Source organism: Aedes aegypti, chromosome 2 (assembly GCF_002204515.2).
Source record: "Aedes aegypti strain LVP_AGWG chromosome 2, AaegL5.0 Primary Assembly, whole genome shotgun sequence".
Taxonomy (NCBI): Eukaryota; Metazoa; Arthropoda; class Insecta; order Diptera; family Culicidae; genus Aedes; species Aedes aegypti.
Window position 1 is genome coordinate 126,063,857 of NC_035108.1, and position 23,020 is coordinate 126,086,876.

At 37.7% G+C, this 23,020-nt stretch overlaps 1 protein-coding gene across 7 annotated transcripts in view; it reads right to left on the reverse strand.

Moving 5' to 3' along the window:
* LOC5564816 (rho-related BTB domain-containing protein 1) overlaps positions 1 to 23,020 on the reverse strand; it is a 154,700-nt gene that overhangs the window by 87,841 nt on the left and 43,839 nt on the right. For 6 of the 7 annotated variants that reach the window (XM_021842242.1, XM_021842241.1, XM_021842245.1 and 3 more), the window contains one exon: positions 7,728 to 7,742. The exons of the other annotated variant lie outside the window; for it this stretch is intronic. The gene's annotated coding sequence lies outside the window, so the exon portion shown is untranslated. The remainder of the gene's footprint in view (positions 1 to 7,727; positions 7,743 to 23,020) is intronic. 7 annotated transcript variants of the gene reach the window in all.

Below are 23,020 nucleotides of genomic sequence, written 5' to 3' on the forward strand. Positions count from 1 at the left end.
GTTTGGGCAAATTTTAGCAAAATCTTTTGGACGAAGACGGAGTCCAAAAGAGATGATGGATGAATTACTTTCGGAATTTGTAGATAAATAGTGGGAAGAATCCATGCAAAAAAATAAACCTAGAGGGTTTCTTTGGACGAATTATAACATTTTTTTTTAATTTTCGAGAAATATAATCTTATAATCCTGGGAGATGAACCTACATTCAATAATGGCTTGGAATTCGTAGACCATTTCTGTAAAAAGCACAGAAATGGCTTTTAACTAATTGTAGACTGATGGTACCTTTGAATGGATTCCTGGGGCAAATCATTGAAGGACAAATGACAGATCCATAATCGTAGAAATAAATACAAGAACTAAAAATAAACGAAAATTACGAGATTTGTGTAGAAATAGAAAATTTCATTAAAACGTTGCGAATAAGTAATCAAATCCTAGAACAATATATGAGTTCTGCACATAATGATCGACAATAAATTCATAGCGTGTTTATATCACCCCAATATCTCTACAGATTACAACCCAATAACGAACCGCTAACGAATCATGATACCGCTATGCCTGTACACTGACAAAGACAAGAACCACCCATAAAGAAGAAGATACATTTAATTTCCCATGAATCATCGCCTCTCTAGCCTTTGACAGGTTCCTATGCGCAGATAAACCCAAGATATTCGTAGATACTAACTTTTCTTTTGAGTTCCAATTGCCGTGTGTCATAAAATTCACTTGATCAAGTGCTCTCACTCACAGGAGATGGTTCCAGCTCCTAGTTATGGCAAGCAGCTAGTTCCAGTTTGCGATTGCATTATGTCGATGCAATTGAAATGGACGGGCACTCGACTCCGAGGCAGCGCATAAAGCTCACTCTCTCTCTACTTCGAACTAATTTAATAACGTCAAATCGTGCTGCAATAAATGCACAAGATGTGCGGTCCAAAGCACGTTCTTTCGAGCTATGTATGTAATAAAATCACTTGCAGTACGAAATGGGTTCACGGTTGAACCAGCATCAGCCGCCAGTTGAGTGCTATTCTTTGTGGACCAACTTTGTGTGCGATGTTTCACGATGAAAACCTAACCGGGAAGAGTATACCTTTCGATTATCGTGTTATAGTAGTGTTCCTCTTCCGATCCACAATTTGTAGCTTGTTTAACCAGTTTAATTGAAATACCATTTTGAAATGAGATGCTATCTTGTGTTGATGGTAGGCTTGACCCTTTGGCAAATGTATCCTTTTTTCTGATAGGGGTCGTAAAACGAAGTAACTTGCGTAGATTTTTAGAAGAAAATTTCATTTTTTCTGCATTCTATTTAGAATATTTTAATTTTCTATGTTCAGAACTTGACTGATATCTTAGTTATCGATTACAGTTAAAAGATTTCATAGCAATTCGTTTCAATGCACCAATATTTTTTTATATAATAGAAAGTCGATTATCGTTTGCGCGGTAACTTTGATAATATGTGTGGGTCATTCCATGCCAAGTGATCACAAAAAAGTACATCATAACTGATTTCAACAACATTTTGGTCAAATGTTCATTCACTTCAAACATGCAGACAACTAGTAGGATTAAGGACTAAGCAAACTTTTTGAAAATAGGTTCACAATTGAATTCTATATTCAAATTATGATAAAATGTCGATTATCAAGACATATTACGCATATATGACAACACTGCAACTCAATACATAACTTGAACATTCAAATATTTTTTGGAATTACAAGACATTCCAATACTCTTTACATTTGCAATCGTTTTGCTTAACTGTTTAAAAGAAATTATGTTATTTCTTAGTCAAATATGTGTGGGTCCCGCATTATCAAACATTCCCCATTTACGGGACGTTAAAACGGAAGCTTTTGCCAAAGTCCAAAAATAGTAGCTCATTTGGGTCGAAAATCGATACCAAAGTAGGTGTGTTCACGTTCATACATTTACCGTTGTTCGCTATACCCACTTATTAATACACACTCCGGTCCAGAGCCAAGCTGTTGTTTAATTCATAGGTATTTTCCAAATTTATTCAATTCTGCTCGGTGGAATCTGTCGCTATCAACACAGCTTGAATAATGTACGATGTTATTTTGATCGTTTCGATGCCGCTGATCGATTCATGCATCAAAAAGGCACACTAACTAGCATCCCATAAAAGATGAGGCGGATTCTATAACTCTAGTATTGAAATTGAATACTGATAGTTTACTAAAATATTAATGTTACATATTGTTCGAATGCTACACATTGGTACAAAATTTCACTGGAAAAAAGTTCTAAAACTCGTCCAAAGAGTGCAGTAACCCCTTCAATGATTTCTTCAAAAATTTCACCAAGAAATATATCAGAGATTTTTTAGAAACTCTTCCAATGACACCTTCAGAGACTCCTCTAAGAATTCTTCCACATGTTCCTTGAGACATTCTTACGAATATTCCTAAAAGGACTCTTCCAGGGTATCAAAGGGATTCCTCCTGCCGTTTCTCCAAAAACATGCATCGTTTTTTCCAGAAATTCCTTCAAGGATTTCTCTACGGCTATTTCTCAAAAAAAATTGTGTTGGAAAATTCAACCACGAAATAATTCAGATTTTTTTAACTCTTCCAAGGATTTCAAAAGTTCTTTCAACAATTTAACATAGACATAGTTCAAACATTTTCCAGAAATTTCTCTACGGATTCCTCCAGAAATCTCTCCAAAAACCCACCCTGAATTCGTTCAGAGTTCCACCAAAGGTTCCTCCATGAATTTCTTCTACAAAGACCTCCACTAGGAATTTTTGAGGATTTTTTAAGGAATTTTTCCATCGGTTCCCTCAGAAATTACTTTGGCTAGTAACATATTGCCAGAAAATAATTCATAGATATTTTTGAAAACTCTTTTAGGTACTCCAGTGGTTCCTTGAAGGATTTCTTCAACGATTTCACCAAAAAGTTCAATTCAATTATTTTCCACATATTTCTCTAAAAATATATGCAGAGATTTCTCCAAAAAATATCCACAGATTCAACCAGAAATCCTTCCGAGGATTTCCAAAAAGATTTCTTTAAGGTTCAACCAAGGATTCCTCCAGGAATTCCCTCTGCAATTTCTCTAGAAAATCCTTCAGGCACTTCCCAAGGAATATCTTTAGGGCAATTTCTCCGCCAAATAATTCAGATATTCTTTCGAAAACTCCTCCAAGGATTTTAGTAATTCTTTCAAGGATTTTACCTTGACATAATTAATATACTTTCCAAAAATTTCTCCAAGGATTTCTCCAGAGACTTCTTCCCGAATTGTTACACAGATTATTCCAAGAAACCTTAACGGGACTCCTCCATGATTCTATCAGAGACTCCTGCAATTTCTTGAGGGATTCCTTCACAGAATTCCTTCAGGAATTCGTTTAGAAACTCAGTATTTTTTTTCATAGATTCTACCTCTACATAATTCAGATATTTTTCCGAAATTTCTCCAAGGACTCTTCAGATTTCCTACTGGAATTCTTCTAGAATTACACCAGGGATCCTTCCAAAATGTATTCCTTCAATTGGGCCAGGGATTCCTAAAAAGGATATTCCAGGGATTTCTCTTGGAACTTTTCCAGGGATTCCCTCAGAAGTTTCTTCAAAATCTACTTCGAAGACATCTCGAGGAATTATTCTAAGATCATTTTACCAGGAAATCAGATATATTTTCAAGAACTTTTACGGGTATTCCAGTAGCTACTTCAAAGCTTTCTTCAAAGAATTCATCAAGAAATACTTTTAATATTGCCCATTCAGAACTCCTCCAGAGAAAACTCCAGAAATTCTACCAAAGATTTATCCAGGGATTCTTCCGAAAATTATCAAGGATTCTCCCAGAAATTCTTCATGCAAATGTATTCAGGGATACCTCCACAGTATTCCTCAAAAAATCTTCATGGGTATCTCAAGGAATTTCTTTAAGGAAAATTTCGCCATGAAATAGTTCAGAGATTGTTTCGAAAACTCCTCCAAGGATTTCAGTGATTCTTTCAAAGATTCCGCCTAGAAATAATTCAGATATTTTCCAGAAATTTCACAACGAGTTCTTCTCCATAAATTTCTCCAAGAATTCATCCAGAGCTCCTCCAAGGATTCCTCGAAGAATTCCATCAGCATTTTCTCTTTTTTGCAATTGCTCTAAAGAATTTCTCAAAAGTATTTCCTCAGGAATTCTTCCAAGAGCTCCTTCAGAGATTTCTTAACACATTTCTTCAGTAACATTGCCCCTATTGATATTTTCAAAAATTTCTCCAGGGATTACAGTACTTTCTCCAAACATTTCCTTAAATGATTTCTCCAAAAATATTCCTGATATTTCCCTAAAATTCTTCTAAAGAAACCACCAGTAATTCTTCCCAATATTTCTTCATATAATTCTAGCAGATTTCCTTCAGAAACTCCTACAGAGATTTCTCGAAATAGTTCAGGCATTTCAGTAATCCCTTCGAAGATTTCACCTGGACAGATATCTGAATTAAATTTCGGGATATTTCTTCAAGGATTCCTCCAAAGATTCCTCTGAGAATTCTCAATAGGATTGCTTCAGAGTTCTACAAGGGATTCCTCCAGGAATTATTTCTGATATTTTTCTAGGGATTCCTCCAGGAATTCTTCTATGAATTTGTAAAAGGATTTGCTCAGGATTTACTCCAAAAGCTCCTTCAGGAAATTTTCAACGAATTTGTTTAGGAACATTTCAACAGGAAATGATTCAATGCTTTATTTTGCGAAAACTCGTCCAGAGAATGCAGTAAATCCTTCAGAGAAATTCTTCAAAATTTTCACCAGTTATTTTTGAAAAGGATACACCTGAGACTTTTCCAAGTATTCTTCCAAGACATCCCAAAGGCACTCCAGACGGTTCCAGCATTTTTTCAGGGATTACTCCACAGAAAACCCCTTCAGGATTTTTTCAAGGAATTGCTGTAAGGAAATTTGGCTGATAAATAATTAGGAGATTTTTTTTTCGAAAATTCCAGCAGGGATTTCAGTAATTCATCCATAGTACCATGTACTCCATGTACCTTGACATTTTCCTAAATTTCTTCAGCGGTTCTTCCAGGGGTTCCTCTGAAAATTCTCTGGATTTTTTCTAAAGATTCTCTCAGGAATTTCTCCATAAGCTACTTTATGTATTTCAGATGGAATTTCCCTAAGATATTTCGATAAATAGTAAAATATATTTTTGAGAGCTTTTACATGAAATTCATATATTTTCCAGAAATTCTTACAGCAATACCTCCAGAAACTCCTCCAAGAATTAGCCTTGGGTTTTCTCTTAGAATTTCACCAGTAATTCCACCAGGGATTCCCTCAGTAAACACTCCGTAATTTCTCCAGAAAATTCCTCCAATGACTCCTTTAAAGAATGGTCTTCCTCAGAGTTTCTCAATGGAATGACCCGTGGTTTTTTGCCAAACCCACCAGTGATAACTTCAGTAATTCCATCAATAACGTCAGGAACTTCAACATACATTTTCCCAGCAATTTTATCATGGATTCTTCCAGTAATTACACCTGCAGTTCTTTCAGAAATTCCACCAGCAATACCTCCATTATTTCTGCCAGTAGTTCCTTTAGGAGTTCGGCCAGTAATTGCTTCAGGAATTCCGCCATGTAATCCTCTAAAAATTGCACCAGGGATTTCATAAGATATTTTTCAGAAAATTCGCCAAGGTTTCCTTCAGCAATTTTGCAAGGATTGGTCCGGTAATTTTACCTAGGATTGCTTCAACAATTCCGTCAGTATTTTTTTTTTAATTCTTTACTTAAATGGTTAGTCTCGTAAATAAAGCTAATAAGAAATTCTTCTCTTGTTTCCTCAAAAGTATCACCAGGGATTCCAATAGGAATTTTTCCATGTTTTTTTTAGAATTCCATCAGATATTGATCCAGGAATAGGCCAGGAGAAGTGGATGAACTTGTCATTCATTTTTCTGTCAATTCTCATACAAAATCTACATTTTCTTTGACATAAATTCACTCTAGGTGAACCACTTCCCCTGGCCTATAGTACCAGGGAGTCCTCCAGGAATGCAGTTCACGATTCATTCCGCAATTTCACCAAAAATGCTTCCAACGATTTATACAAAAAATTTCTGGTTGGATTTGTCCAGTAATTTACCCCTTCTAGATAACCTCTTGCTGTGGTTTTGATCACCGTTCTCTTAATCGTTTCCACTTCATTGGTATTTTTCGGTGACGAGTAATGATTTCTGATATAGAAATTTTACGTTTCAACCTACTTTATTTCGGTCATCTTCAGAAAAAATTCCGCCGACCGTTCGTCCGTCTCGGCGGTATACTTAATTCGTATAATTAAGTATACCGCCGAGACGGACGAACGGTCGGCGGAATTTTTTCTGAAGATGACCGAAATAAAGTAGGTTGAAACGTAAAATTTCTATATCAGAAATCATTACCCGTCACCGAAAAATACCAATGAAATGGAAACGACCTTCTAGATAACGCTCTCTTCTGGTTGTATTTGGATTCACCAGAATTTCACAGGAACTTCTCCACGAATACCTTCAGTAATACTTTCAATGATACCTTTAGAACGTCTATGTAAATTCCCTTCAGGGATTCCTATATTCATTCTTCAAGAGATTTCCCCAGGCAATATTCAATGGATTCTGTCAGAATCCAAGCAGCAAGAGCAACGAGTAAACCCAAAATTCGCATCGTTTCCAAAAATGATTGTGCTCCTTAATCTTGACCAAACCACGAGTTTTACGGTTCCCCAAAACTAACCTAGTTCCATAAGAAGCAAATGTGATTTTGTAAATTAAATCAATAGAATTCAGCTCCGTGATGCCTAAGAGCGCTTAAGCCTGCTAAATAAATGATTAGATGAATAAAAATAAAATAAAGATCTGATGAGAACCGGTCACGAGTACCTGAGATTAATGTTCGCAGTTCGTAATCAAAAAGGGTAAATCCCACAGAAACGTTGATTACTTATTCATATTGTTCACAATGTGAGCCATTATTAAATAGTATAAAACACTTCATCGTTTCTGTGTCTGTTTCAATTGTTGATGTAACGAAATCATTTTAATTTCTTTTATATTGAAGGAATTTCCTGCCGCAAGCACTGCACTAAATGAAGAATTAACTTATCTATGGTTAATTTTGTAGAGTAAGGTGGAGCAAAAGTTCGAAGTTGATGAATAGCCAATATTTTCAGTACAACTAAACCAGAAATTACACCTGAACAATTTACTTTTAATCAATTACATGAAAAACTTTCTTGTTTAATTATTGTTCCATTTTAAGTTACTAATTATTTTAGAAATAGATATTAAGGACAATCCCTCTAATCCAACTTTTTTATATACTACCTACTTAAAAATACTGAAAATAATTAGATAAATTTTGCGATAGAGTGTGGCACATTTGACGAATCTCAGGAAAAAATCGCAACTGTTAAAAGAGTGGGAATTATTACTCTATACAAGCGAATGTCAAAAGTCAATGCAAATAAAGATTAGTATTTACGCTACATTTTCATACGCCATTCAAGTGTTCATCGTAATATTGCTTCCACCTTTCGATTACCCGATACGATTTTACATTTTTTTATCCCCGTGTTTCAAAGCACGGCACGCAACCTTAGATGGAAATAAGCATGCCATAAAATATCACACAACATACTAACTGTAAATAACGACCTTCGTCTTTTGTAATATGGGCAATCCGACTTACCTTTTCATACAACACCTGTAAATAGAGAACAATAGATAAAATAAATTAGTAGAGTAATAACTGTAGTGTTTAATAATTCTTGGAGCATTTACAAATATAGTTGCCCAAAAAAAAATTACACATGGTTGAAAGAGAGAAACCACTAGAATATTTAATTAGGGTGAAAATTCATCGAGTCACTCTTCGAAACTTCAAGAGCACAAATCTAAAAAACCAGACACCCGTTTGAGTTGAAAATGTGATCAATTGGTCACTCGCTGGCAAATTTTCAGCACGAACAATTGTCTGGTTCTCTAGATTTGTGCTTTTGAAAATTTGAGGTTTGGCTTCTATGCAACTTCACCTCAACATAGTATATAATTTAGTACTATGCCATTAAGTTCCGACTAGAATGTGTACGCTTTGACAAAAACGCCTAACAAATTTCATATTAGCTTCTGCTTCTTCTTTTTCCCGGCGTTACAACTCCCCTGGGACAGAGCCTGCTTCTCAGCTTGTGTTCTTATGAGCTTATTAACTGAGAGCATTCTTTTGCCATTGACCTTTTTTGCATGAAAAGATCTTTGACCGTTGGTCTTGTTGAGTAGTTGCGCGTTTACCGCATACTGCTCTTTAAGCCCCCATATTAGCTATCACTTGCGTAAGCACGACCATGGCTGCTTTCAACAGAGTAACAACTGTATCGAACCCTAACAGACCAAGTAAATATAACAAGGTATACGAGAATGGCGGAAAATCACAAAACCAAACAATATCAGCTGATTAGCAGTATGACTGTGTTCTGACTCGGCAACCGAGTCGGGGGGAAGGGTGTTCATTAGGGTTTGACAAATTTGCTTGAAAGGATATTTTTGTCATGTTGTTTTTGACCGACAGTTACAAAATATACACTTAATCAAATTATTGAGCTTCATTGATGTTTGTTGCAAGTCATAACAGCTATCATTAGAAACTATTATCATGCACTGAAAAGGGCAAGGAAACACTTAAGCACTTCTATTATGCACTTTGACATGGGGAGTTTTCTCCACCGAATTATCTGAATGTTTGCAAATACGACCCATATTCTGTCAAAACATGAGCTCAATGGTTTTGAAAAAAAAACCTCTATCAAAGTCAATCAAAATTGCTAAAAATAAGATCCGAATCCCTGTTTTGAATTTTGAAAATTAGGCGTAGGCTCTAAAGGTCGCATTTTGTTACCCATTATTGAACTTGATGCACCCTAATAGTTACGGTATTGAATACACTTATATAGCACATTTAATACTCCAGTCTATTACAACAACGTTTCTAGCACTTTCTTTTTAACGGATCATAAACGCCCATATATACGAGGCGACAACATAGGACATATGGATATACACAGGAATGGCTAGTACAGGGCTGTTACAGATATTTCTTGTAAATCCGTGCCTTATGTGAGTTAAAGCTCAAGAAAATCCTTCATTGCCATTTGATATACAATGAGTTATATTAGTTGGCTCGTTGATCTAAAAATATACAGTTTTTAATTTTAAACATGGATATTGTGGCTCAGGTACTTAGATATTCACTTTTATCACACAATCCTTGAAATTTTACTCAATGTAATGTTGAAGTTGAATCAGATTCAGATATAGCATCATAACGATCTCTATATCTCTATAACTATATCTCTCTTGTCAATTTTCAAGTTGATGTTCTGTTTCATTTCTGGTTCTTATCTCTATACTTCAACATAAATACCTGTGGTTCAAATTTGCACTTATGCAAGGAAATGTACGTATCAACTTCGATACGATTTTAACTATATCGAGTCAATTTGTCTGCTTCGCTGATGCTATGAACAACGCCAGGATGAGCTAGAAATCTAAACTCTGGAGTTTAGAAATTTTTGAAATTTCTTTGAAACACAATTTACTTCAGTTTGCAAATCTAGTTGCAAATAGTTGAACTCCTTTAGTGTCTAATGTGACAAAGAGCCGAGCTTTTTTGGAAATTTTATGTGGATGCTTTAAAAATGAATCTCATATGATATCTTATATCTTCTTCTCCTTCATGATCCTCGACGTTTCCAATTCGCGCTAACTGTAACAGCCCTGCCACCATCATTGGGCAGAGAATTGTGCACTGGTCGGGATTCTTTGGTCCAATGGCGGACACGAGCTTTCAACTTTCTCCCACACAGGAACGAACGGTAAGTACACGTCACCACAACGCAACGGTGGGGCCACAATTCAGGGCCTGGCGCCAGGAATTCTGCCTCCGTGTGCGAATCGCGCTTCAGGGTGGCGTGAAATTACAAACCTACGGGCACAAACAAACCAAGAGCGCAACAATGTGCTGGGTCGAAGTTAGTAATTTAGTTGGTTTCCATTAGTAGTGTAAGGCTATTATTCGAAAAATGGTTCGCACGTGAAGTTTATTAAATTGACGGAATTGATTTTGGTGCAAGAAAACTTCAAGTTTGTCAATCTTTCTAGCTCTTCAAGACTGATTTGAACTTGTCCATTTACTATATAAACATATAAGTAATTGTTAAGATCAGGACATTTTACCAGTTTGTTCTTTGTTCCATACGAAGCCTCGCGAAAATGTCACGGAAATGCCAATAGTTGACATTCAAAGCTCTTTGTGTTCAAACGATGGTTACGATTTGTTAGCTGTACATATATAGCAAGCAATATACTAACTTGCATAAATTAATACGATGTATGTTCTTTTTTGCAATAGATAATAACAAAAGGTAAACATTTTAAAACATACCGATACGTTAATGCTTCCAGTGGACGATTTGGCCTTTGACGGAAGCACCACACTAGACAACGGACTAGCATGCAAAAATGTTACCTGTCATATTCCATATTAATATTTTTTGTAAGTACCTAGTGACTTTGAAACAAAAATCAACTCGTGATGGCATTGTACAGTTTTGAGAACATTCAAAAAAAATCTTGAAGAGTTCTGCAATTATCAAGATTGTTAGTGGATCCATTTCAAAACCCACATGCCTGAGAAAAGAAACACCAAACAGTAATAAAAAAATGAAATGGAATCAATTAGCAGTCTAAAAAACTTCAAAAGGTATTACACAAGGGGTTGTATAAGTAGCCTTCAGAGAATCCAATGAGATATTTCTCTGACGTAACTTCTAAGAAATTCTTTAGAGATTCCTCGTTTCATTTCACCAGGTAAATACTCTAGGTAATACTCTAATATTCTAGTTATTGCCCTAAATAATTTGAGCAATAGATCAAAGATTCCTGCAGCTATTACTCCGAAGACTATTTTAATGGAAACCCAAAATGATTTCAGTAGAAGCTCATGGAGAATCATCTAAAGAACTACTGCAACGATTTTATTGAGAAAAAACTCTTGAGGATTTCTTGAAAGATTCCCTATATAAATTACTGAAAAATACTTAAAGAAATCTCCTATACATTTCTTATCTCCAGTGAGAATTACTTTTGAAAATTGACAAGGATTTTTTTTAGAAATTATTGAAGGAATTCCAGACAAAATGGAACATATTTTAACGAAAATCCAAAATGATTTCAGTAGAAGCTCTTAAAGAATCATCTAATGAACTACTGCAAAGATTTTATTGAAAAAAAAAACTCTTCAGGATTTCTTTAAAAATTCCCTATATAAATTACTGAAGAATCCTTAAAGAAATGTATAGGAATTATCTCCAATTCCTTTTACTTAATGGAAGAATTTGCATAGCACTTTTTCAAGACTTGAATGACTTGAAGAATCTTGAAAAAAATCCTAAAATAATTTATTTTAAAAGCCTGTAATAAGGTAAGTCGCCAAATGTTGAACGATCTAATTTCTTGTCTAATGTTAAACAGCCCGTGCTTTTCTTATGAAGTGTTTAACATTCAGCGAGTAAATTGATCGTTCAACATTTTGCGATTTACCCTAAACCTTTGCAAGTTTTTCTAGAAGAACTCCTGTTAAATTCATTGGAAGTTATTTTGTAAATTGATACTTACAACCAATTGGTGGGAAAATTAACAAGACAACCGGTAATGCGTTATATATTTAGGTTGAGTGAATTGAAAACGTGTTTTTTTTTTCTTATAAGCAGGTTAAATTAACTCACCTGTAAAAAATCTGAACTGCTACGGCAAATGAAATATGTTATTAACAAAATGTTAATAAAATCTTAAATTTGTTTTACCAAATAAGGATGATAGTGTTGTCTAATAACACAGATAAGAAATATGGATCTTCGGAGTAGTCCCTGAATGTATTCCTGGAAAAATCTTTGTACGAATCACTAGAAGAATTCTCGAGGCTGTTTCTCGAGGAATCTGTGAATGAAAACCAGAACTTAGGACTTACAACAGGATTCTAATGAAAGATCCTTCAACTAATTCTTGAAGAAATTCCTTTTTTTTTTCAATTGATTTTTCGGGTGTTTCTATGACATTTATGCCAATTTTTTCCAAAAATTTCAAAAGAGCTGTTTTCTTATAACCTTTTGACAAGAAATTATCATCAAACCCTTAAATGATATTACCAGAAGTTCTACGTTTCAACTAGAAATGTATTCAAATGATATCCTTGAAAATGTCCAGCACAATTTTGTCAAGAAAGACCAGAGAATCCTTGCTGATATTTGCTGGAGAAATACCTGGAGTACTTGCTTAAGAAATCGATGAAAAAATCCAGCAAGAGCACCTAGAGGATTTTCCGGAAGAATTATTAGAGAAATCTCTGGGAGATCCCTTGGGAAAATTTTAAGGAATCCCTATGGAAATGGCTTGAATAACCCTTTGTAGTTAGGTTTTGCGCCCTTTTGAGACAGATTTCAAAATAAAATCACTCAAAGGGGTTTTTCCCTCTTACTAAATCAAAAATAAATAAAAAAAAAAACCTGTTTCGTCCAGGATGCGACGGCCCTACGTTGTGTGTTATTTTATTGATCCCAGAGGGGCAGACGAATAACGAAGCTACGCAAACTATTACTCTCACGTTGATTTATTGCCCACCACCGAGAGGCAGTGCTCCTGCTCGGTGGGGGATATGAAACGTAACGATAACAACTTACAACTAAATATCACAGCTTTGAGAATCGCTTATATATGCGAGAGGCAGCGAAGCAAACATTTACAGATATCATTGTTACATCGCTGTAACGCGCCAACAGTGTAGCATCACGCAGCCCAAAGCAAGAGCATGAAAGCAATTCGGCTGCTTGCTGCTAGCTGGGGCAGAAAAGGTGAAATTGAATATAAACTACTGCGCTGCAGCTCTATCTTACTGCGCCTTGCAGTGACCGAAGAAACCCTTTGTAGTTCTTCTGAAAGAATATCTGTATACATTTTATGAAGATTCCCCGGAATATCTCCAGAGCTTGGTGGACAAATTACCAGAAGGATCTATAAAGTGGGAATACATCTAAATTGTGGGAATACTTTGTGAACCATGGCAGATCCTTTGATGAAGGAATTCATCAAGAACTTGCGGAGGAGTCGCGTATGAAGTACTGGAGACTCAAGGATTTATATTGTTACCATGAATTCTTTCTACTAAAGAATTGCTTCATATAGATTAGCGGAATTTCTACATTTCATATCTCCATAAATTGATGATTCCGGAAATTATCCAATGATTTCTTTTAAAATCCTACATGCCTACACATACAAACTCAGGTCCTTTCGATCCTCCAACTGCCCATAGCGGTAGATTCTAGTTAACACTACCAATCGATTCAGCAGTAAATTCTAAACGAGAAATCCAAAGCAGCCGAAAAGTTGGACTGTTTTCGACTCTAACTTGTTTATTGCAAAAAAAAAATATAAAAAATAAGAAGGTATGAAAAATAATCGTTTTCGTCAAATTTGGAAATTTTGCACCATTTTTCACAAGGACTCAAAACACTTCTGTTCTGTGAATCTGTTTCGATTATGATAATTGGACGCAATTTCACAAGAATCCCGCATTTCAACTGCAAATACTATAAAATTCATGTCATTTTTTTTTTACTTCGAGTATTTTGCTAACGATGAAATTTACGTGAAATGTCACACTTAGTATTTTCTTAGTGTACAATGACCTTAAGATGGTCATAGAACGAAATCACACCTCGAATTTTTAAGAGAGAACCAAACAGCACTCCGCGTTGAAAATTTATCCGATTGGTCACCACCAGCAAGCAAGCAATTTGTTCGGTTTTCCACGTGAACGGTTGTCAGTTTCGCCAGACTTGTGAACTTGAAAATTTAAAGTTTAGCTTCCTTTTTATAATCACCCTAACTCCTCATAAAAAGTAACTTCAACCGCCATGTTGTTCTTAATAAATTTGTTAAGAAAATAAAATATAGGCAATGCGATAGCTATACAGTCGACTCTCCACATCTCGATGTTCTACATCTCGATATCTCTCCCTATGTCGATGATTGCTTCGGTCCCTTCGTTCTGCATATATTTTCACTCTCCATATCTCGATATCTCCCGATGTGATTGTCGTTCCCGATTTTCTCTCTGTATGTCAATATGCCCATTATCAAAAGTTACTAGGCCAAATTTTAGGGTTTCAAAACAATTTGCGAAGACAAAATGACATCTGTTTGTTTTTGATTTTCCTGGTAACGGAATGATTTTCAATCTAGTATTCTACAAAAATTTGTTCTGTGTCTCGATCTCTCCCTATCTCGATGGTCCCTTCGATATCGAGATGTGGAGATGCGACTGTACAATGGTGTTGAGGAGCTTCTTTGCAAATAGATAGAGTCCAAGAAATCACATAATTACAAAACTTTTTTTCTAAAGTGTTTAAGACCTTCACAAGGTCAAAAGAGTGGTACCAGAATCATAAATGATCATTACTCACAAACGGTTACTCCAATTTGCTTAACCTTTTCACAACAATCTTTCATTCAAGTAAGCGATAAGCTAAATAGGAGAAAAAACGTAGCCAAAAATGTTTAAGTGGGCTTAAGATTTTACGGAATATTTCCAAACCCACACGACCTTCGATCAAAGCCTACACAGATCCTTAAACCAGAAGACTTTTTTGAGAACTTGAGAAAATTGTGCAAAAATATCAAAGAAATCCACAACAGTATTGCGATTCATATATATTATTTATTTGGTTCTGACAAACAAGCTAGCGCGATCACAAATATAGAAAACTTCCCGGAAATAACTGCATCTCACTACACTCCACTTAAGTATTTAGTAGGTACTTCACAATCATCATTCAAAACACCTTTTATAAAGGCAACGATTGATTTCAATCAATCACGACTCAAGAAACGCTTTCCCGTCAATTATTGGGTCCCCTCTTTGGGTATGATCTCACCGCGCCGCGGTTGGCTTCATTCGCCGTCGTCAGTTTAATAAATTCTGAGAACATTATCCCCTAAAAGGCTCATCACGTCCCGTCGGTGCAACTTTGTTACTTTCCTGGCCAGTTGGGTTGTGGTGCAGCTATTTACAGTATTGGACAATACATTTTCGATTTTCCATACAAAATGGTCAACTTGTCAAATAGGCTACGCCACGTGCAAATGTTCTGTGGAAACATGGTTTCGAAGTGATATATGTGTTTTTTATCGAAGATTACATCTGAAGATGTTTTGTGAAGATTTGTTTTTTACTTTTATTCGATTTGCTTGCGTTTTGCTCGAGAGTGCTCTGTAACGGTACCATAAATTGAATTCGTTTCGCGTGACTTGTTTTTTTATCTCCCGTGCGTGTTGTTTCAAAAATTGAATGTGGTTCGTGGATGCTCTATTCGAGATGAATTAAGAACTGCAGTGCGTACATTTTGATGAGCAGTGCTAAGTTACGGCTCACGCTATTGTTGATTATTAGAGGAACGACAGATTGCAGCGGATTTCAGAATTTGGTTAGTTTGTTCTGATCAGCAGCGCATAATCACAATGCGTAAAAACTAACTATTTGTCGGCCAGAACGTCTATCGAACGTATCCTATGGCACTACCCTTTCCATCAACATTCCACAACATCCCGTAACACCTATGAGAGGTCGTAGAGTTCTCTGCATCTTTCTTAAGTAGGTGTTCAATCAATCATCCTTTCCCATTCCCCAGCATTCGCAAAGGCATGGCCAGGACAGCTCTCGATTATTGGAGGATGCGTCAATCTTCTTTAAGAGCTAGAGGCTAATCCCAAATCTCTGACTTTGGCAACGGACGGGAAGGAGGCAACCCTCATACAATGGTCTAGGACTGTACCACCTACGAATTTGTGCAAAATGCTTAATGCTAATGCTAATGCTAAAATGGTCAACTTTCCAATTATGAAAACGAGATATGAGATCTAGGCAATTTTGTATGGAAAATAAAAAAAAAGTAGCAAATGTATTGTCCAATACTGTAACTGCATCCAGAGGGAGTGGTACGCATCAAAGATCTGACTACGGTAGCGCATGGTGCCAAACAACCGGAGAGTGGTCTCATAATATTCCTGAGCGCGCAACGAGTGCCACTCACAATTCGTGTCTATATATAAACAGCAGAACTATAAACATTCTTCTATTATCGTTCAATTATTTACATTGCATCGCAATATCATCGCTGTTTGACCGGTTGGGCTGGTTGAACGAAATTGTCCAGATACTAGGGAGTAGCGAGGTTTGGAATAAAATGAGGGTCCCATTTGAATCATGTCAAAATTATTCAGATTGTTTGCTCTACATATACCACTAGTAACAAATCAAACAAAAAAACATATGCGAAATACCGCTATACATGCTGTTCGACGATTTTGACGATTTATCAACTGCTATATATAAGATTGGGGTGGCCAATTTTCATAAAGGATTTTTGACATAAAAAACTTTTGTCATACAGCGATTTTATACAAGAACAGGTAGCATCATTAAAATAGCATATATTTCTCTTTATGTCAAATAGACATGATTCAAAATGTTCATGCTTAAAACCAGAGGCGACTCGTAACCTCACTTTTTTACCTGTTCTACGAATCTAAAAATGGATAATTCGGCAACTTTAGTTTATGAAACACAAAGTGAATGGTTGCAATCATCCTTTCTAACAAAGCTCTATTTGGTAGATGCTAATTTGTTGCTGAAAATCCAGAATTTGTAATCGTGGAACAGGTAGATTTGAGGTTAGCAAATCGCCACTGCCTAAAATTATACGATTTTTTAAGATGTATTCGATTTTTTTATGGAAATTGAAAACAAATTGTATGACGAAAACATACCCATAATGGAAGACCTCATATGACATTTCTTTTGCTCCTCTGCGAGCACTGTAAGTAAATTTGTAATAAAAACTTTTTTAACAAGAGTTCATTTCTTCAATGATAACTGCACCATTCTTGTCTTAAGGGTCGATGTAAAGAACACGATACCCTTTCATACGCCGCTGACAGGCGCAATCAACTATGGAGAGCTTTTCAGTGATTTCTTTCAGTAAACAGGGAAGCTCTCTACCTTCGAATCCAAAGTAAATAATCGTTATATCAGAGTAAATATTGTTTTCTCTAAAACATCAAAGGTGATGCTCTATTTACGGTGGAAACAGCGGTCCTCGATAAATGGAGCACATCGATGGAATTAGTATGACATCCCGGAACCCAAAGATAGTCCTAACAAGTACCCCAATTTACGTTTGCAGAACTCTCATATTCAAAGAATTGGTCAGCAAACAGATCTATTCGGGCAGTAAAATTTAACATTCAAGTAGTAGTACATCGGATATGAGAAGAAGACTAATAAATGGTGGAGGTCATAAACTCACTTCCTGAAACAGTTTCAGTGGAGTAACTTGTAATACCCAAACTTTTGCATGATACACCATACTGAGGGGTGAACCCAAACCATTGCACGATGATTTGAATGACTGTTTAATTGATTTTCAATAGTCTTCAGATTTTTCCGCCAAAATGCTGTGAGTGGTTTTCGAAGAATATAACATTACAATCCTAATGACACATTAATTTAAAAATTTGGTCGATCCAATGCTGAGAAAATCAACCACGTTTTTTCAGCGTGCTTTTTGAAAAATGTCACAACTTTAAGTAAAAATATTGTATACAAAATTTATTTTTTTTTAATACATACATACAAGTAGGAATAACTCATTGCCTTTCAAATGCGCCATAGAGAGTTTCAGTTGGATAAAACTCGTAAAATTGATTCTGTTTGCAGCTGTCAAATACTTAAATAAGTTTCCAATGTATGATAACGTTTCAAAATATAGATGAATAATAACTTCTCTAGATATTTTCATGATTTCTGTGATATGTGGAACATTTCGCGTGACAAATGTTTAAAATGTAGAACCGTCCCGCGAAAAACGGAACGTCTGGTCACTTTCAGATAGAGAGATCTCTGCAAAATATCGGAGTTCTCGATGCCAGATATAAGAAGGCAACACTGACACTTTTGCACCGGATTGTCATCTGATATACAACGGCTTCAATGCCTGAGAAGTAGATAGTTATCTTTTTAAAAAATCTATTATGATAACACAAACTTGAAGAGACCTACCAAGTTCCAGTGGAAAAATACTTAAAGTCAAAAGATAATGGTTCCAAGGTTAATTATGAAAGTTATATAACAATCTATTTTTGGACCCTTTGTCACCCTCAACCCTGTAATATTCAAATTGATCAAAGAATTAGGCAATCATAAACGAAAAACTCCAGCATGAATTAGCATAACTCGTTTTCTTCTGCATTTTTCATGCCTCTATATTTTGATCAACTTTTTCTACACACGCGCTACGTCCGCCAATTCACAACTTAACCATTCAACACAACGAATTCGCCGTTATGGATAGACATAGAGATAGCTATACGCATCAAAACCAAAACAAAGCGTCGGTCTCGTCACTGTGGTCTGAATGAGCTCATTCTGTGTGCAGTACGAGAGGATGGTGCAAAAGTTACCCTGGGAGCTAGATAAACCAACTGTAGTTATTATCAACGGTGGACTATTTTTGTATTTAATATAGCTTGAGTTAATATAGGAACGCATGTAGCGCTACTAATTCTGTTTTTCTCTATGAAAAATCCTTGGCAGATTTTTTCAACTGGCGAGATTGTCAAGAAATTTCTCCTTCAAAATTCTTAACTGTTTCTAGTAATACCGATAGCGAAATCTTCTAGAACGATTTAGGGATAAAATGTCAAAGAAAAAACGTCGAATGCCAAAACTTTGAATGGACACAACGTCAAAAACAGACAATTTTAAACTGTTCATTAGGTCTCTTAATATTCTTAATCTTTGAATAAATATGTTTGGAACAACGTTTGACATACAGTGGATTATTTATGCTTTCGACTCATTATTCCAAGAAATTTTCGTTTTCTTCCGATTCTCTCCTTTCAAGCTTCTAACCTTTCAACGTTTTATCCCATTGACGTTTCGTCCTTTGACGTTTTGGCATTCGACGTTTTGTCCCCCAACCGTTCAGACAGACCGGACTAGATGATATTTATGCCTTGTTCTTTCAAAATTCTTAGCGGACAACAGAATCATTAGTCTGATGAGATAGTCTTGAAAGCATTCTTGCATTAGCTGTGGTGGATACATTTGGGACTTTCCGGTGTGCCTATCAAGGATATTTGTTGATTCATAATAATATCTTTGGAAGGCTTACAAAACACCCTTAAGGGGTTTTTAGGGGTTCGCGGAATGTTTGTAGAACTTCGAAGGGAGTCGCAGCTTCAGAAAGGTTGAGAAACACAGCACTAGTGCCACTATAGGGGACTGTATACTAAGGGCACACCCATTCTATTCTGTATTCAGTTCAGAATTTGATCCTGAAATTTTGGGGAGTATGTACATTTTGTACCACACGCTCCCCAGTCTGCTTTCGATTCTTGTTGACAAAATACACACTATCAAGCCTCGCTGCCACCGACCGGCTCGATATGCTCGGGATTTTTTCTGAGACGCAATTCCATCGCCCCTTGTCTAGAGAGGAGAGCATTGAATGCGCGTGAAAGATCCACACCGCCGCCAACCGGTTGATGGAACGGCTGCTGATGCTACGGTACCTTGTTGACGTCGCCGCACAGTTACGGCCTAACTGATCTATTAGGATCACCATATGCTGCCTGGTGTAAAGAGTTTGACCTTCTTGGCTACAACAATCAAATTGTGTTGCGTTGGTAGTTCTGGCAGCAACGCAATGCGTAGATTAATTGATGAGCTAGGCGGCATTGATGATGACAAAAAATAGTTAGTGTGATGACCAGAATGATGACGGTGGTAATTGAATCGCGCGGGACAAAAAGATACCCGACAACGTAATGTTTGTGGTTCGCATTGACTAATTCGAGGGAAGGCTAAAATTGATCAAAGCGATTGCTGTACTACGCGTAAAGCATCCTGATTAGAACCATTAACGCCAGGCTCGAGCACTGATTAGTTGGAGCTTGCTTCGAACAGATTTTCCAGCTGTTCTGTATATTGTTAATTTGATGCTCAAATATGTAACTTAGCATAGATATGTAAATATATAGATTAGAGTGACCATATCGATAAGATTATCCGTTCAAGATTTTTTTTTTCCTTGAATTACATTCCCACTGGGATTGATCCTGCTTATAGTCAGGTCGAACGAACCTTGAGGAGCTAATAGAGTTGAGAAAACTTTAAGCAGTCTTAAACGATAGTTTGGTTAAAAGTGTCTGTTTAGAAAGCAGAAGCAATTTGAACGGCATTTCCCTACAAATCACCATCACCCCACATAACACACGGATAGACTGCGCAAAGGGTATAAAGTCCCCCTCACACACGGTTGGCAGCAATAACAACAACAGCAGCAGCATCGCACGTCTGTCAAGCTCTACACTCACTGAGCGCCTTCCAGTGAGTGACCAAGCGCATCGCAGTGAGTGACCGTCGCCAGTCCAGCATACACATGCATCATCAATCATCATCGCCGTCATCGTCGTCATCATTTGCGCCTGGAAACAGCGGAAATGTTCTACGCGTTTCTAGAACATGTGGTGCGGGATATAAATACGCGTGATGTGCGCGGCTGAAAATTAGTTATATTTTCAAATTCGAAAAGTGAAGTGCAAGTGATAAGTAAAGTGAAAAGTGTAAAGTGTAAGTTTAAAGTAGTGCAATAAAGTGAAGTGTTTTGAATCAGTATAACTTGCCTAGTGCTTTCTTCGCGTGCGGAAATTGTCGTTTTCGTACATTTGGTCCTTCGAGCCGGATCGCGCGGATCTAGTAAGTCAGAAGGCAAGGCAAGTTTCGCGTCAGTCGCGTTCGGTCGTAGTGTAAGTAGTCGCGTCGCGAGTCGTTTTAGTGTGCGCGAAAGTGTGATAGTCGCGGGACCGTCGTGACAGTGTCCGTCGCAGTCAGCGGAACTGTGGGTCTCGACCAGTCGACTAGTTCGTCGTTCGTCGGTTTACTTGGTAGCAAGACAGCTACAGTGCCCGATTTAGTGCTTCGGCGCGCGTCAGTCGTCGGTTGTTAATCCAGTCAGACACAAGCAGCTGAGGATTTCAACGGCGTCACCGGCCGGCGGTACATTTGCATTTAGGAACAGTTTGGAACGACGTATCGCAACAGCTTTCGGCATGACGGAGCTTAAACGACAGCGTGGAGTCATTCTCGGACGCCTGACACGGATCGAAGTGTTCATCCGAGACATCGAATCCAAGCCCGGAATCACAGCAGAGTTGGTTCAGGCACGACTGGATGTCGTCAATCAGTGCTGGGATGAGTACGACACCGTACAAACTGCCATCGACGCGGAGGAAGGAGTAAACGTTGAAGAGGAAGAAGAAAAGCGTGCCACCTTTGAGGAAAGGTGCATGAACGCAAGAGCTGCATTGCGTTCCATCATCGAGAGGATGCAGGGTCCAGCAATAGCGGCTGCAAACGTGCACAGAGGCCAGGCCTTGATGCCTATTCACCACCAGCAATTCCCCATGGTGCAACAACCAGTAGCTGTACGATTGCCTACATTGGAATTGCCAACGTTCAGCGGTGATTATCTCGGTTGGCCAGCGTTTCGCGATGCTTTTGAGGCGCTTATCGACAGAAACACGCAACTGTCTGACGTTCAGAAGTTGTTATACTTAAAGTCGAGCCTCAAAGAGGAAGCAGCGTGCATGTTGGATGCGATGGACATCACCGATGCCAATTACCGAGTGGCCTGGGATTTGCTGATTGAGAGGTTCGAGAATCGCCGGGTAATCAAGCAGAAACATCTGAAGGCATTGTTCACCACGAAGCAAGTGTCACAAGATTCGCCGAAGGAGTTGCGTCGCTTGTTGACTGAGTGCCAGCGAAACATCAATGCACTGAAGCAACTTGGTGAGCCAACCGATCAATGGAGCACGATTTTGGTGTACCTGATCTCCAGCAAACTCGATAGCACATCACGTCGTGATTGGGAAACCCAAACCCAACAAGAGGAGTCACCAAAATACGAAGACATCGTCAAATTCATCAACGGTAGATGTCACACACTAGAGGCGTTGGCAACGGACAAAGAAGAGCTTCGCAAATCCAGTCGTTTCAAGCCACAGCTATCTCATGCTTCTACGAGTTCTACTGGCTGTAAAATCTGTGAGAATGGTCAAAACCATCCACTGTGGAATTGCAAGAAGTTCATAGCCATGAGTCCAGAAGCTAGATTCGACGAGGTGAGAAAGTGGAAGCTGTGCTACAACTGTTTCTCGTCCAAGCATGTAGTAAGTAAATGCGAATCCAGAGGTTGTAAGTCCTGCAGCGAAAAGCACAACACCTTACTACATGGACAGCAACATCATCAGCAGGAACAACGGCCATCTAGCCACGTGTCATCGTTGTCAGAATCTGTTCCTCAGGATCAGCGCATCGTTAATGCGAGTATGGCGAGTCAGGCAAATCACACCATGCAAGCATCGAGTGATATTTTGGCTACTGCTATGGTCTGCATCTACGATCGAGCTGGGAGCAAATTACCGTGTCGCGTGCTGTTGGATTCCGGATCACAACCGAATTTCATAACGCAAGCTTTTGCTCGGAAACTTCGGTTGAAGGAATGCAATACATCGATCACCGTCCACGGAGTAAGTGGAGTAGAAGCTCAAGTTGGAAGGCAGGTGACGGCTACTATCGAGTCTCGTGTGAACGGAAAGCAGTTTAACGTTCCACTGCTGGTGATGAACAAGATCACGAATGTGTTACCATCTGACAACATTCAATGCGATAGTTTTTCCACTAGAAGAGAAGAGTTGGCAGATCCGACATTCAGCAGACCAGGAAGAATCGATGTTCTACTGGGAGCCAAGCTTTTCTTCAAGCTTTTACTTCCGGAAAAGATTGAAGTTGGTGACTTCATTCTGTGG